Genomic DNA, 17,812 nt, shown 5'->3' on the forward strand with positions numbered 1-17,812 from the left:
CTATGTTGCCATGCCGAAGGCTTCGTGTCAGCGGGCTAGCGTATTACTGTATCTTGGGAAAGATGGCTACGACGTCAAGCTCGTCCACAGCGACGGCTTCACGCGGGCCATGTCATAGGTTAAGTGGTCAATCCCCAGCCCCTCTGGTTCAACCAACGCCGATCTCTTCGATGGCCCTGCCGCTGATCTCCTTCGCCAAGCGGTCAAGGATTTGCGATCTTTATATGCCATCGAGCCCATTTTGTCATTTCTGAAGGACACGTTCTACGGTGGCGGCTTGGGATCCTCAATAATACGATCTCATCGACCACGACCATGAGGAGGGAACCCAAGAAGGTTCTTCCAAGGTGAAACAACCCATCTGTGACATCAGAGAGCAGCGCACCATGGGTTTGTGCTCTTCAAACAGGAAGGATCCTGTCCATGAAATGTGAGGCAACATTCTATCAGGAAATCTTACCTTTTCTAGCTTGCCAACCCATACCCTTTGTTGTAGTAGCATTTGTCGTGCAGTGCTTTAACTGTGCCATGTTTAATTATTTCAGTTATGCAAAAATGTACTGTTCAATAGGGCTATGTCATGTTTAAGTATGAATTGTCCACTTCAGTTTCAAGAATGGCTATATTTGGTTGTTTATAGTGAGTATATGCCTTGTTTATTTGTATTTGGTTGTTAGGTTGGTTGGAGTGAGCATTTTTCCAGTTATCGAGCAGATGCCTTGTTTATATGTATTTGTTTCTTGGTTTGGTTGCAGTGAGCATTTATCCAGTTATCAAGCAGATGCCTTGTTTATCTGTATTTGGTTGTTAGGTTGCTTTTTTAGCATTTGTCCAGTTATCAAGCAGATGCCTTGTTTATCTGTATCTGCTTGTTAGGTTGGTTGCAGTGAGCATTTGTCCAGTTTTCAAGCATATGCCCGGTTTATCTGTATCTGCTTGTTAGGTTGGTTGCAGTGAGACTCTGTCCAGTTTTGAATGGCTATATTTGGTTGTTATACTGGTCATTTATGCCTTGTTTATTTCAGTTATTCACAATGTGTTGTTCATTATGTGCAAGTCAGAACTGTGCCGCTCGACTACATCAATACCAGTTTGAACGGCTATATTTGGTTCTAGTTATTCCAGGTGTAGTTAACACATGCCCTTTATTTTAGTTTTACACATTTATCCAGTGTGATGTTTAAGCATTACCTATGTTCTATTCATTTTCAACAATACCAGTTTGAATTGCAATATTTGATGGTTGTTAAGCCTGCTGTCGGTAACATTGTCTTCCATTTTATATCTGCTTTAACAACATGCTGAAACCAACACATTCAAGCTATCATTTGGAGATGATGTTGTTTACCTTTGCTATATTTTTTTGATGTTAAGGTTGCTGTACTTATCATGCCTTTCCACTACTTATGCAGGACAACAACGGGAGTGGCCACCATTTTCCTCCAAGGTTAGCTTCATCCCTTAGCTTGTACTCCCCACCGTCGTTCCATAATGTAGTGCATATAGATCCAGGCCTGGACACTTGGGGTGTGTTTAGTTGAGGAACCAAGTGGAACGGAATGGAATGGTTCCATTCCACGGGAATGGGTCCGTTCCATTCTTGTAGTTAGTACCAACAAAAATGCGAAACGGATTGGTTCCGTTCTTGTGTTCGGTTGGATAGATGGAATGAAAAATGGAACCCCATAAAATCTGAAATTTTAGCAGCATTTCATTTGTATTTCGAAGACAAACAACATAACAATATATCCATATGCATACATGCCAAGTTCACTGCCATACATGAGTTCACAATACCAAATCATCCAACAACAAGTGCATCCGTACCTGCCAAGTGCACTGCTAGCAGCCAATTGCTGCCTTCACTGCTCGTTCGCTGCTAGCAGGAAAACCAGACGTACCATTGATACGTCTCCAACGTATCTATAATTTTTGATTGCTCCATGCTATATTATCTACTGTTTTAGGCAATATTGGGCTTTATTATCCACTTTTATATTATTTTTGGGACTAACCTATTAACCGGAGGCCCAACCCAGATTAGCTGTTTTTTTGCCTATTTCAGTGTTTTGAAGAAAAGGAATATCAGACGGAGTCGAACGGAATGAAATCAACTGGACAAGTTATTTTTGGAAGGAAACACACCTGATGGACTTGGACCCCATGTCAGAAGATACGGGAGCTGCCCACGAGGGTGGGGGCGCGCCCACCCCCCTAGGGCGCGCCCCCTGCCTCATGGGGCCCCCGTGGCTCCCCTGACATGCTTCTTCTGCCTATATAACTCCATATACCCTAAAACTTCTAGAATAGAGATTAGATCGGCAGTTCCGCTGCCAGAAGCCTCCGTAGCCACCAGAAGTCAATCGGGACCCTGTTCTGGCACCCTGCCGGAGGGGCGATCCCTCACCGGTGGCCATATTTATCATCCCGGCGCTCTCCATGACGAGGAGGGAGTAGTTCTCCCTCGTGGCTGAGGGTATGTACCAGTAGCTATGTGTTTGATCTCTCTCTCGTGTTCTTGATTTGGCACGATCTTGATGTATCGCGAGCTTTGCTATTATAGTTGGATCCTATGTTTCTCTTCCCCCTCTTCTCTCTTGTAATGAATTGAGTTTCCCCTTTGAAGTAATCTTATCGGACTGAGTCTTTATAGATTTGAGAACACTTGATGTATGTCTTGCCGTGGATATCTGTGGTGACAATGGGATATCACGTGATTCACTTGATGTATGTTTTGGTGATCAACTTGCGGGTTCCGCCCATGAACCTATGCATAGGGGTTGGCACACGTTTTCGTCGTGATTCTCCGGTAGAAACTTTGGGGCACTCTTTGAGGTCCTTTGTGTTGGTTGAATAGATGAATCTGAGATTGTGTGACGCATATCATATAATCATACCCACGGATACTTGAGGTGACATTGGAGTATCTAGGTGACATTAGGGTTTTGTTTGATTTGTGTCTTAAGGTGTTATTCTAGTACGAACTCTAGGGCTGTTTGTGACACTTATAGGAATAGCCCAACGGATTGATTGGAAAGAATAACTTTGAGGTGGTTTCGTACCCCACCATAATCTCTTCGTTCATTATCCACTATTAGTGACTTTGGAGTGACTCTTTGTTGCATGTTGAGGGATAGTTATGTGATCCAATTATGTTAGTATTGTTGAGGGAACTTACAGTAGCGAAAGTATGAACTCTAGGCCTTGTTTCCTAGCATTGCAATACCGTTTACGCTCACTTTTATCACTTGCTACCTTGCTGTTTTTATCATTTCAGATTACAAATACCTTTATCTACTATCCATATACCACTTGTTTCACCATCTCTTCGCCGAACTAGTGCACCTATACAATGTACCATTGTATTGGGTGTGTTGGGGACACAAGAGACTCTTTGTTAATTGGTTGCAGGGTTGCTTCAGAGAGACCATCTTCATCCTACGCCTCCTACGAATTGATAAACCTTAGGTCATCCACTTGAGGGAAAATTGCTACTGTCCTACAAACCTCTGCACTTGGAGGACCAACAATGTCTACAAGAAGAAGGTTGTGTAGTAGACATCAAGCTCTTTTCTAGCGCCGTTGCTGGGGAGGCAAGGAAAGCGGCACTAACACACCCCGTCAACTAAGCTCTTTTCTGGCGCCGTTGCTGGGGAGGTGAGTGCTTGAAGGTATATCTTTAGATCTTGCAACCGAGTCTTTTAGTTTCTTGTTTTATCACTAGTTTAGTGTATAAAAGAAAACTATAAAAAAATGGAATTGAGTTTGTCTCATACGCTTCAACTTTTTAATATCTTTCGTGAGTATGATGGAAAGGATAATTATGCTCAAGTGCTAGAAGAAGAAATCTATAAAATGTTTGGCACTAAATATTTGAATGATGAGCATGATTGCAATTTTGTTAGTATGAATTCTTTGAATACCCATGATGCTAATGATGATTGCACTAGTTATGATGAAAATGTCTCCTACAAACATGTCAATTTTTGTGGAGTGCATTGGGTTTGTAAGTACACACCAAATAGGGAAGATAGATATTGCAAGAGGCATAAGTACTTAGAAACCAAATTGTTGCAAGAAGAGCTAGATGAATGTGCTGAAAAATTCAATATTTTTCGCGCTCCTTGTGAACTTTGCAATGAACATGGTCATTTAAATCTCCAATGCAAATTGTTTTATGACCGAATCGTATCCAAAAATTGTGATAATTTGATTACCCTTGAGCATCATAAAGAGCTTAGTCTTCTTTTGGGGTATGAGGAAATGAAACGTATAACTGAGGGTATTCCAAAGTTTAATCTTGATTAAGTTCTTCATTTTGATCTAGAGAAAATTTATATGTATTGTGCGGTGAATTGCATTGAAAATCCTTATATTGCCAACTACATAAAGAAAAGAAAACAAATAGAAGATGAAGAGAATACTAATGAAAGGGAAGAGACTTCCCAATATCCTCCTATTATTTATTATGATGAATCAGGTAACGAGGAGGAGCCTCCTATTCAACCAATCTCATTAATAAGGAGCTCCAAAAAGAGGATTGAACCCACACATGATGTGGTGAAGAAGAAGAAAAGAAAAAGGAAGAGAGGTAAAAAGATATCTCCCCCAAATAGTGCTGCTCCTATTAATATTGTGCCTCATGAAAATATAATTGTGGAAGATAATGATACTTCTTATGATCTTGAAAATCTTTTTGGCACTTGCTTGGAAGAATATAATAATTGCTATACTATTGGTGCTATCCATTCTATTAATGATGAGAGTGATTATGCTTATGATATGAAAAGGCCCAAGCTTGGGGAAGCTATGTTTGATGAGGATGACATATTTGAGAATATATTTGCTGCAATTAATGTTTGTCCCAAGCTTGGGGATGCTACGCTTAATGAAGATGATATTTTTAGTATCCCAAGTTTTGATATGCAAATTTATAATGATAATGACATGCCTCCTACTTATGATAATTATTGTGATGATACTTATGCTATAAAAAGTAGTGATTATATTTATAAAACTTGTCATTATTATGATTACCCCTTCTCTGAACATTACTCTTTTAATGTGGAAACAATTTATAGTATTCAAGTTTCTTATGATACTCCCACTATTCCGAATGAGAAGAATTTTGCTTGTGTGGAGAGTAGTAAATTTTCTATGCTTGTAGATCATGAAAAGAATGCTTTAGGTGCTGGTTATATTGTTGAATTCATTCATGATGCTACTGAAAATTATTATGAGGGAGGAATATATGCTTGTAGGAATTGCAATAATATCAAGTTTCCTCTCTATGTGCTTAAAGTTTTGAAGTCATGCTTGTTTTACCTTCATATGCAAGTTGATTCTTGTTCTCACAAGTTGTTTGCTCACAAAATCCCTATGCATAGGAAGATGGTTAGACTTAAATGTGCTAGTCATATTCTTCATGATGCTCTCTTTATCTTACAATTCTTATCCTTTATGTGAGCATCATTGAAATCATCATGCCTAGCTAGGGGCATTAAACGATAGCGCTTGTTGGGAGGCAACCCAATTTTATTTTTGTTACTTGCTTTTTGCTCCTGTTTAGTAAAAAATAATTCATCTAGCCTCTGTTTATATGTGGTTTTATGCTTTTAATTAGTGTTTGTGCCAAGTAGAACCTTTGGGAAGACTTGGGGAAAGTCTTGTTGATCATGCTGTAAAAAACAGAAACTTTAGCGCTCACGAGAATTGCTGCCATTTCTATTTGGAGAGTGCTATTTAGTTAATTCTGTTTGCATATGATTAATAGATAAATTCCTCAGGTCCAGAAATTTATTTGAGAATTTTATGAGTTTCATAAGTATACGTTTGATTCAGATTACTACAGACTGTTCTGTTTTTGACAGATTCTGTTTTTCGTGTGTTGTTTACTTATTTTGATGAATCTATGGCTAGTAAAATAGTTTATAAACCATAGAGAAGTTATAATACAGTAGGTTTAACACCAATATAAATAAATAATGAGTTCATTACAGTACCTTGAAGTGGTGATTTACTTTCATATACTAACGGAGCTTACGAGTTCTCTGTTAAGTTTTGTGTTGTGAAGTTTTCAAGTTTTGGGTAAGGATTCGATGGACTATGGAATAAGGATTGGCAAGAGCCTAATCTTGGGGATGCCCAAGGCACCCCAAGGTAATATTCAAGGATATCCAAGAGCCTAAGCTTGGGGATGCCCCGGAAGGCATCCCCTCTTTCGTCTTCGTTCATCGGTAACTTTACTTGGAGCTATATTTTTATTCGCCACATGATATGTGTTTTGCTTGGAGCATCATTTTATTTTATTTAGTTTTGCTTGCTGTTTGAATAAAATACCAAGATCTGAAATTATTAAATGTTAGAGAGTCTTCACATAGTTGCATAATTATTCGACTACTCATTGATCTTCAGTTATATCTTTCGGAGTAGTTTGTCATTTGCTCTAGTGCTTCACTTATATCTTTTAGAGCATGATGGTAGTTTTATTTTGAAGAAATAGATGAACTCTCATGCTTCACCTAGATTATTTTGAGAGTCTTAAATAGCATGGTAATTTTCTTAAAATCCTAATATGCTAGGTATACAAGATTAATAATAAAATTCTCTTATGAGTGTGTTGAATACTAAGAGAAGTTTGATGCTTGATGATTGTCTTGAGATATGGAGGTAATAATATCAAAGTCATGCTAGTTGAGTAGTTGTGAATTTGAGGAATACTTGTGTTGAAGTTTGCAAGTCCCGTAGCATGCACTTATGGTAAACGTTGTGTAACAAATTTGAAACATGAGGTGTTATTTGATTGTCCTCCTTATGAGTGGCGGTCGGGGACGAGCGACGGTCTTTTCCTACCAATCTATCCCCCTAGGAGAATGCGCGTAGTGTGGAGGTTTTTGATGACTTGTATATTTTTGCAATAAGTATGTGAGTTCTTTATGACTAATGTTGAGTCCATGGATTATACGCACTCTCACCCTTCCATCCTTGCTAGCCTCTTCGGTACCGTGCATTGCCCTTTCTCACATTGAGAGTTGGTGCAAACTTCGCCGGTGCATCCAAACCCCGTGATATGATACGCTCTGTCACGCATAAACCTCCTTATATCTTCCTCAAAACAGCCACCATACCTACCTATTATGGCATTTCCATAGCCATTCCGAGATATATTGCCATGCAACTTTCCACCATTCCGTTCATCATGACACACTTCATCATTGTCATATTTCTTTGCATGATCATGTAGTTGACATTGTATTTGTGGAAAAGCCACCGTTCATAATTCTTCCATACATGTCACTCATGAGTCATTGCACATCCCGGTACACCGCCGGAGGCATTCATATAGAGTCATATCTTGTTCTAAGTATCGAGTTGTAAGAAAAATAAAAGTGTGATGATCATCATTATTAGAGCATTGTCCCAGTGAGGAAAGGATTATGGAAACTATGATTCCCCCACAAGTCGGGATGAGACTCCGAAAAAAAAAAAAAAAAAAGAGGAAAAAGAAGCAAAAAAAAAAAAAAAAAAAAGAGGCCATAAAAAAGAGAAAGGCCCAAATAAAAATAAAAAATAAAAAAATGAAAATAAAAAAATGAGAGAAAAAGAGAGAAGGGACAATGCTACTATCCTTTTACCACACTTGTGCTTCAAAGTAGCACCATGATCTTCATGATAGAGAGTCTCCTATGTTGTCACTTTCATATACTAGTGGGAATCTTTCATTATAGAACTTGGCTTGTATATTCCAATGATGGGCATCCTCAAAATTCCCTAGGTCTTCGTGAGAAAGCAAGTTGGATGCACACCCACTTAGTTTCTTTTTGAGCTTTCATATACTTATAGCTCTAGTGCATCCGTTGCATGGCAATCCCTACTCACTCACATTGATATCTATTAATGGGCATCTCCATAGCCCGTTGATACGCCTAGTTAATGTGAGACTATCTTCTCCTTTTTGTCTTCTCCACAACCACCATTATATTCCACCTATAGTGCTATATCCATGGCTCACGCTCATGTATTGCGTGAAGATTGAAAAAGTTTTGAAAATGTTAAAGTATGAAACAATTGCTTGGCTTGTCATCGGGGTTGTGCATGGTTTAAATAGTTTGTGTGGTGAAGATAGAGCATAACCAGACTATATGATTTTGTAGGATACTTTCTTTGGCCATGTTATTTTGAGAAGACATAATTGCTTAGTTAGTATGCTTGAAGTATTATCATTTTTATGTCAACATGAACTTTTGTCTTGAATCTTTCGGATCTGAATATTCATATCACAATTAAGAAGAATTGCATTGAAATTATGCCAACTAGCATTCCACATCAAAAATTATCTTTTTTATCATTTACCTACTCGAGGACGAGCAGGAATTAAGCTTGGGGATGCTTGATACGTCTCCAACGTATCTATAATTTTTGATTGCTCCATGCTATATTATCTACTGTTTTAGGCAATATTGGGCTTTATTATCCACTTTTATATTATTTTTGGGACTAACCTATTAATCGGGGGCCCAACCCAGATTTGCTGTTTTATGCCTATTTCAGTGTTTCGAAGAAAAGGAATATCAGACGGAGTCGAAACGGAACGAAATCAACTAGAGAAGTTATTTTTGGAAGGAAACACATCTGATGGACTTGGACCCCACGTAGAAGATACGAGAGCTGCCCACGAGGGTGGGGGGCGCGTCCACCCCCCTAGGGAGCGCCCCTGCCTCGTGGGGCCCCCGTGGCTCCCCTGACGTGCTTCTTCTGCCTATATAACTCCATATACCCTAAAACTTCCAGAACAGAGATTAGATCGGGAGTTCCGCCACCAGAAGCCTCCGTAGCCACCAAAAGTCAATCGGGGCCCTGTTCCGGCACCCTGCCGGAGGGGGGATCCCTCACCGGTGGCCATCTTCATCATCCCGGCGCTCTCCATGACGAGGAGGGAGTAGTTCTCCCTCGGGGCTGAGGGTATGTACCAGTAGCTATGTGTTTGATCTCTCTCTCTCGTGTTCTTGATTTGGCACGATCTTGATGTATCGCAAGCTTTGCTATTATAGTTGGATCCTATGTTTCTCTTCCCCCTCTTCTCTCTTGTAATGAATTGAGTTTCCCCTTTGAAGTAATCTTATCGGATTGAGTCTTTATAGATTTGAGAACACTTGATGTATGTCTTGCCGTGGACATCTGTGGTGACAATGGGATATCACGTGATTCACTTGATGTATGTTTTGGTGATCAACTTGCGGGTTCCGCCCATGAACCTATGCATAGGGGTTGGCACACGTTTTCGTCGTGATTCTCCGGTAGAAACTTTGGGGCACTCTTTGAGGTTCTTTGTGTTGGTTGAATAGATGAATCTGAGATCGTGTGATGCATATCGTATAATCATACCCACGGATACGTGAGGTGACATTGGAGTATCTAGGTGACATTAGGGTTTTGGTTGATTTGTGTCTTAAGGTGTTATTCTAGTACGAACTCTAGGGCTGTTTGTGACAATTATAGGAATAGCCCAACGGATTGATTGGAAAGAATAACTTTGAGGTGGTTTCGTACCCTACCATAATCTCTTCGTTCGTTCTCCGCTATTAGTGACTTTGGAGTGACTCTTTGTTGCATGTTGAGGGATAGTTATGTGATCCAATTATGTTAGTATTGTTGAGGGAACTTACACTAGCGAAAGTATGAACTCTAGGTCTTGTTTCCTAGCATTGCAATACCATTTACGCTCACTTTTATCACTTGCTACCTTGTTGTTTTTATTATTTTAGATTACAAATACCTTTATCTACTATCCATATACCACTTGTTTCACCATCTCTTCGCTGAACTAGTGCACCTATACAATTTACCATTGTATTGGGTGTGTTGGGGACACAAGAGACTCTTTGTTAATTGGTTGTAGGGTTGCTTGAGAGAGACCATCTTCATCCTACGCCTCCTACGGATTAATAAACCTTAGGCCATCCACTTGAGGGAAAATTGCTACTGTCCTACAAACCTCTGCACTTGGAGGCCCAACAACGTCTACAAGAAGAAGGTTGTGTAGTAGACATCAACCATCCCTTCACTACTAGCAGCAGAACTAGACGCAGCAGCCGCACCGGTCGTTCCTTGCGCTCCGCTCGTCTCGCTGCAAGTCGCCTCACCGCTGCAAGTGGCCACTCCTAGTAGTTCACCGCCACGCCACTAGTTGCCGCCCCACTGAAGGTGGCCGCCCCTGCCAGTCCTCCGCCCCGCCGCCAGTTGCCGCCTCGCTGAAGGTCGCCACCAAGATCCTGATGCGCGCCATGGAGAAGGAGAGACGATGGGGACGAGAGGGATTGCGGCGCCGGAGAGGGGGCAAATCGAGATGTGGGGGCAACGCGGGAGGGTTGGCGGCACTGAGAGAGGGAGTCGCGAGAGGATAGGGCTGGGTGCGTGCTAGGGGCTCGTTCCTTGTCGTCCAAGCGAATTGGAGGTATCCCTCGGTTCCGCATATAGTGCGAATATTCCGTTTTCTGGAATTCATGGGTTCCGGTCCGTTTGAGTAACTAAACACGGGAATGGGCTACATGAACCGGACGGACCCATGATGTTCCACTTGATGACAACAACTGAACACACACTTGTTAGCTTCTAATATTGACTTGTTGCTTATAGGTACATATGACCTTGGCAAGGATCCATGCATCGACCCTTTTTGTGTATGGGGCAATGAGATATTCATGAACAAGCATCAAGTGAGGAAACTGATAAGGATTATTAGCAAAAAGATACGAATGTTGGCAAGCACATTATTTGTTTATGCTCTATCAAACACAACTGTGAGCTGTAGGATGGTAACTACAAACTCTGCAGCCTTCTCTTTTTACTGCCCATAACGGGTTGTTAGACAACAATGTCTGAATCTTTTTCGTTCGTAGTGGTTCCCGAAGCAGTTCTCTCAAGATTACCTCGCAAAGTACATGATTGGTGGACACGCAATGAAGGTTAAAGTATTTCATCCAGACTACAATGACCATCGAGAAGTTGTAATGAAGACAGTGAAGGATGGACGGGCAGCCATCACAAGGGGTTGGCCTAGAGTCATGCGCGCATTACGCATGGAGGAGGGCACAATGCGGGCATTCCGCTTCACCTTCTCCAGCAACCAGAATGTCTTTCGCCTCTCTCTTTATAGTCTTTAGTACAACTGTGGTTCATCATTCTTTACTTGGTGCTTCTGTAGTTCTTCAGTATATGTACCTGTGCATCAAATTATGCATTCGTTGTTGAACCTATATTTTTAATAAACATGGTTGGATATGAAATAAGTGATTGCCTACTTTCAAATTCAAAACATGTGATTTTTAAATTAGGGATTACACTACACACGGTTTGCGAAAGCGAAACATCTGTGATAGACATGGAGATCAGAAATGTTTCTAGGATCCACTACGTGTGCGATCAATCTCCACTGCACACACGACCTTCTCTTGAAAACTGTTTGTGTTAGGTCACCTTGCGCAAATGTTTACCACATAAAAACTGTGTGTGATGGATAGCCTTTTCCACATAGTTTCTTCTACGCACCGTGTGTGATGCATTCAATAACACAAACGATAAAATTGTTAATATCGTGTGAAATGGCAACGCTATCACAAACGATTTAACGGGGAAAATTGTGTGTGATGTACCTATGAACGGAAATGTTTTCCATGGAGCGACTGTGTGGGATGTACATACAAATGGAAATGTTTAGCGGGGACTGACTGTGTGGGATGTACTTGCGACCAGAAACAATTTCGCATGTATAATTGTATTTTTTAGCTCTATTGTACGTATTTCCGTATTTGAGCGCTTGCCGGTCGCACACGACCTCATTTTGCTGAGCGTGTGTGCCAGCAGGGCATATCCCCGATGGTTTCTGGGTCGTGTGGGAAGGATCCCCCTATCGCCGCCACTCACTTGGCGATGGTTCCGAACACCGTCATGGAAAGGGGTTAAAAACCATTTGTATAGCACCGACGCGTACCAGTGAAAGGTACTAGTGCCATGGTCAACACTGACGTGAAGGAGGAAATTATTTCTAGATTTGGATAGCGAATACATTGTGTTCTCATATTATCTCTCCTGCAATGCATTCCTTGCTCTGCCAGAACACATGTACTCAAGATGGTCGGCCTTGCCATAACTGAATACACCAGTTTAATGGTCACATTGAAGACAAGCCATGGATATATGTTTTGAATTGGGTTCATGAACCAAGAAGATCACTGCTTTTTTATGGCCGAACTTGGATAAACTTTCTCAAGTATTACAGACTGAAAGTTGGCGCACGAATGGTGATGGAAATATCAGAACCTGGTCTCGTCTTCACTGTGATCTTCCACCTCGACGTCGTTCCACTAGTTTATCCATGTTAGTTTTGTATTTGGTTCTTCCTTGTTGCCTCGATTACTTCTTAATCCACCTATTCTTTCTAAGTAATCGTAGTTTAACTTTAGAAGTAGCAACAATTTGTGATTCCCTTCTCTCACGAAGATACTACTTCTAACTAATATTTCTTATAATTGGTGGCATGTGTAGGTTATTTCAAAGTTAAGCATGCTACTCGTTTGTTATTCTATAAGAACTCGACTGTTACTGATGGCACTAAAGTTGACTGGGATGACATCCACAAGTTCCTACACTTTATTGATCATCTTGAGGTCCTTGTGGGGCGTTTCAATGGTGGAAGGCCATGTGGGAAATGTGTGCCACTGCTGCACACGTTGAACAGGTCCAACTGTGTCAGGAAACTTATGGTACGAGTTGTTTTCTATTATATATGTTGTTCATAAACTCTTGATTATACACAGTTTTACAACTATGATCTTCTTGAAACATAAACTACCCAGTTCTATTGTTCCTATATAGATGCCTGACCATGGTCGGGTCAGACTTGCGCTTGGTCACAACATGATGTTTATGTCGACCTACTCCATTCCCCTTGGAGGTGAAAAGATACTTATTCATGGGTGGTCTCAAATAATGAAGTCCCGTCCATCTTGGAGAATAGGACAGAAGGTTATGCTCATGCTTTTCCATGGCTCTAAAGCGAATATCTTGTTTATTGACCACATTGCAAGATGAAGCCACTTTCAGAAGGTTGTGGATGCGCGGGGTGGCGCCTAGGCCTTGTCTTGGGGTTTGGTGGCCTTACCCTTGGTTAATTGTAGGCAAAGTAGCACTGTTTGAGGCGTGCTTTGTACGATTGAACCTGTATAAGTACTCATACTGCTTTCAGCTATGGTTGTTAAGTGCCCCTACTGGTTTCAGTTAAGGTTGTTAAGTACTCCAGCTGATTTTACAGTATGTCGTGTTTTATCAGTCCGGAAATCCTCCAGTCGCCAAAACCAAACCAGCGCCGGTGGCGCTGCCTACTTCCGCCTCCCACGGCTGGCTGCGCGTCAGCGCATGCATCGCCGCCCCACCGTCTCCTAAATTGTTAACGCCGATGTCAACAAACTTGTGCGAGAAAGCACAAGTGCTCCCTGGGTGGTTTTGGTAATTAATGTCAACATATCTCTTGTTGGACTAATGTTTCTACCTAGTAGGTTTCAGACAAATTCAACAATGGAGTGGCATGGACTAGAGGATGTGGAACCCCTTTAATATGCTAAGGACAAAGGATTGGCTCAAGCTCAAAGCTCAGGACTCTACATTTTCTATTTCAGTGATCCAAGATCACATTGAGTACATAGGAAAGCCAATACTATTAAGAAGGGATGAGGTGTTGCTTAATGAGAATCTTGCTCAAAGTTCTTAGTGATATGCTCCAAAGCCCTCAACCACTTTCTCACTTCCACATACATCCTAAACCAAAAAGTCCAACTCCGCCCCACCAAAACATTCTATCCAGTGCCACCGAGTTCTCTTGACATAGCCACTCCCACAAACCCTAACAAATTTGGTCTCACCGATGGGATCTCGCTCTCACCGAGATGGGCTTGCAAACTCTCTGTTGCCTATTGCAATAATTTTGGTCTTACCGAGATAAGCAATCAGTCCCACCGAGTTTGCCTGACCAACTCTCTGTTTTGCTTATTACCAAAATCGGTCTCACCAAGTTTGTGTAATTGGTCAAACCGAGATGAGGTTTTACCCTAACCCTAGCACATCAGTCCCACCGAGTTGATCATATCGGTCCCACCAAAATGCCTAACGGTCACATTATGAACTAAATCGGTCTGACCGAGTTTCATTATTCTGTCCCACCGAGTTTGGTGAATTGTGTGTAACGGTTAGATTTTGTGTGGAGGCTATATATACCCCTCCACCCACTCTTCATTCGTGGGGAGAGCCATCAAAACATGCCTACACTTCCAGCATACATTTTCTGAGAGAGAACCACCCACTCATGTGATGAGGTCAAGATACACCATTCCAACCACATAAATCTTGATCTCTAGCCTTCTCCAACTTGCTTTCCACTCAAATCATCTTTCCACCAAATCCAAATCCATGAGAGAGAGAGAGAGTTGAGTGTTGGGTAGACTATCATTTGAAGCACAAGAGCAAGGAGTTCACAATCAACACACCGTCTATTACCTTTTGGAGAGTGGTGTCTCCTAGATTGGTTAGGTCTCACTTGGGAGCCTCCGACAAGATTGTGGAGTTGAACCAAGGATTTTGTACAAGCAAGGAGATCGCCTACTTCGTGAAGATCTACCCTAGTGAGGCAAGTCCTTTGTGGGCGATGGCCATGGTGGGATAGACAAGGTTGCTTCTTCGTGGACCCTTCGTGGGTGGAGCCCTCCGTGGACTCGCGCAACCGTTACTCTTTGTCAGTGTCAACACCGGCGGGTCTCGGGTAGGGGGTCCCAAACTATGCGTCTAAGGTCGATGGTAACAGGAGGCGGGGGACAGAATGTTTTACCCAGGTTCGGGCCCTCTTGATGGAGGTAATACCCTACATCCTGCTTGATTGATATTGGTCGAGAAGCCCGGATTGGATAAATGCCATGCATGAAGAGCTACACAACTTTGAGAGAAATCAAGTGTGGACATTGGTTGAGAAGCCCGACAGCAACCACAAGATCATTGGTACCAAATGGGTGTTTCGCAACAAGCAAGACGAAGATGGATAAGTAGTTCGCAACAAAGCACGTCTCGTCGCCCAAGGCTACACTCAAATCGAAGGTATGGACTATGGTGAGACATATGCCCCCATTGCTAGACTTGAGTCCATCCGCATCTTACTTGCCTATGCTAATCACCATGATATCACCTTGTACCAAATGGACATTAAAAGTGCTTTTCTAAATGGTGAAATAGAGGAGGAAGTTTATCTTAAGCAACCTCCCGGCTTTGTTAATCCTAAGAAACCCGATCATGTTTACAAACTTCACAAAGCTCTTATGGTCTTAAACATGCTCCTAGAGCGTGGTATAAATGCTTGACCAAGTTCCTTATTGAAAAAGGCTTTGAGATTGGAAAGATTGATTCTACTCTTTTTACTAAAAGGGTTAATGTTGAATTATTTGTGTGCCAAATTTATGTCGATGATATCATATTTGGTTCGACTAACCCTCATTTTAGTGAAAAGTTTGGGAAGCTAATGTTGGAGAAGTTTGAGATGTCTATGATGAGTGAACTCAAGTTCTTTCTTGGTTTGCAAATCAAGCAAACTAAGGAAGTCACCTTTGTCTCTCAAACAAAGTACACCAATGACTTATTCAAGAAGTTCAACATGCAAGAAAGCAAAGGTATGAAAACTCCCATGTCTACTAGTGGACATCTTGACTTGACTAAGGATGGCAAGTCGGTTGACCAAAAGGTCTACCACTCTATGATTGGTTCATTGTTATATCTATGTGCCTCCCATTCTGATATTATGCTAAGTGTGTGCATGTGTGCACGATATCGAGCGGCCCCCAAAGAATGTAATCTTAAGGCTGTGAAAAGGATAGTGAGATACTTAATACATACACCAAATTTTGGCATTTGGTATCCTAAGAGGTCTTCTTTTGATCTTCTAGGCTATTCCGACCTGGACTATGCTGGAGACAAGGTTGATAGAAAGTCCACTTTGGTTACTTGTCAATTTCTTGGTATATCTCTTGTATCTTGGTCCTCCAAGAAACAAAACTCGGTATCCTTATCCACCGCCGAAGCGGAATACATTGCCGCTGGTTCATGTTGTTCTCAATTACTTTGGATGACCCAAACTCTTAAGGATTATGGGATCTATGTGAAACATGTTCCATTGCTTTGTGAAAATGAGAGTGCTATTAAGATTGCTCATAATCCAGTGCAACATTCTCGAACTAAGGACATTGATGTTCGTCATCATTTCATTCGAGATCATGTTGCTAAAGGGGACATTGATCTTAAGCATGTTCTTACCGATAAGCAATTGGCGGATATATTCACCAAACCGCTTGATGAGAAAGTATTTTGCCGTTTGAGAGGTGAATTGAACATCATTGATGCTTCAAACTTGGAGTAGGAACTCCATGTGGATACATGCAAGGCATGAGCCTATGACTAATCCTTGACTTTTCTCTTATGATGATGATCATGTGTCTTGTATATATTTGCACCCTTGCATGATATCTAACCCTTGTAGGTACTTGGATGAATTTAAATCCATGGGATTGCAACTTTCTCACATCTTGAGCAATCTCTACATCACCAAATCTCTATATCATGGTGGTTGAAGACAAGGAAGCATAAAAACCCTTCAACATATCCTTTGACAAATTCTATATATATCAAATTTCATTTGGTATCAAATTTCATGATTGTCATGTTGGATACACAAGTGCTCTTCCTTGCAAGGCTAACCCATGTAGGTAGGTGAACTCAAACAATAAGTGGTGCTCCCAACCATTGATGCGCTACATCAACCTTGAGCATCCCACACAAGTTAGACTACATGATCAAGTACAACACCACCACCCAAGGTATGTTATTCCATCTTAGAGAAGCTTTACCCAAGTCATGGGTCAAAGCAGCTCAACAAGATGTGAATAGATCAAAATGCTTAAACGAAAAATGGTAACCCCATTTTGAGCTTAAACGATGAGTATGACCTACGATCAAGTGTTCTCACTTGACTCCTCAGTCAATATACTCTAACATAGGTGACTTTGTCGCCAACCAATTCTAGATGAAGTTCCCTAGTGTTTCTCTGTGTTCTTGCATACTTCATCTAGATTTCTTTTCTTTGTTTCGTTCTGCATTCCCTGCATCTAATTCATTGCAAATCTTTCAGTTAATTCATTGCAAATCTTTGTGAGATATTATTTGCCTAGTGAGCTGAGGTGACAAATGTTCTCTCTGTGTTGAACTCGGTCATACCGATTTGTCTCTTTCGGTCAAGCCGAACCATTTCAGTGCAATTGAAAAATATAACTCGGTGTCACCGATTTCAGTATAGAAAAGACAAATTTCCACTTGTTCCTGCACTTTTGTTCCAGATCCACTCGATGATTCTTGTCCTCTACCAGCATCATATTCTTTATGCTGCTTTGCTCTGTGACTCAAGGACCAAACCTATTTTAAATCATACTCCAGAAGATCCCTTCTCGGAAATTGATGTCAAAGGGGGAGAGAGAGAGATCACATCAAAGCTTACTCACTTAAAAAGGGGGAGAGAGTACTTCAACAGGGAGAGAGATAAACACTTCAACAAGGCCCAGATGCTTGGTGTTCAAGAAGAGAGAAGTCACACGTCTTTAAGAGGGTAAATAAATGTTTGTGTTATGTTTCTGTGATCTGATCTGTTTTTGCTCCGATTTTGGCTAGGGAAGGAAATATTTGAATTCATTGCATATATTTTTACCTTTGGGGACATGTCTACCTATAGAGT

The sequence above is a fragment of the Triticum urartu genome, chromosome 1 (assembly GCF_003073215.2).
Source record: "Triticum urartu cultivar G1812 chromosome 1, Tu2.1, whole genome shotgun sequence".
NCBI classification, from domain to species: Eukaryota; Viridiplantae; Streptophyta; class Magnoliopsida; order Poales; family Poaceae; genus Triticum; species Triticum urartu.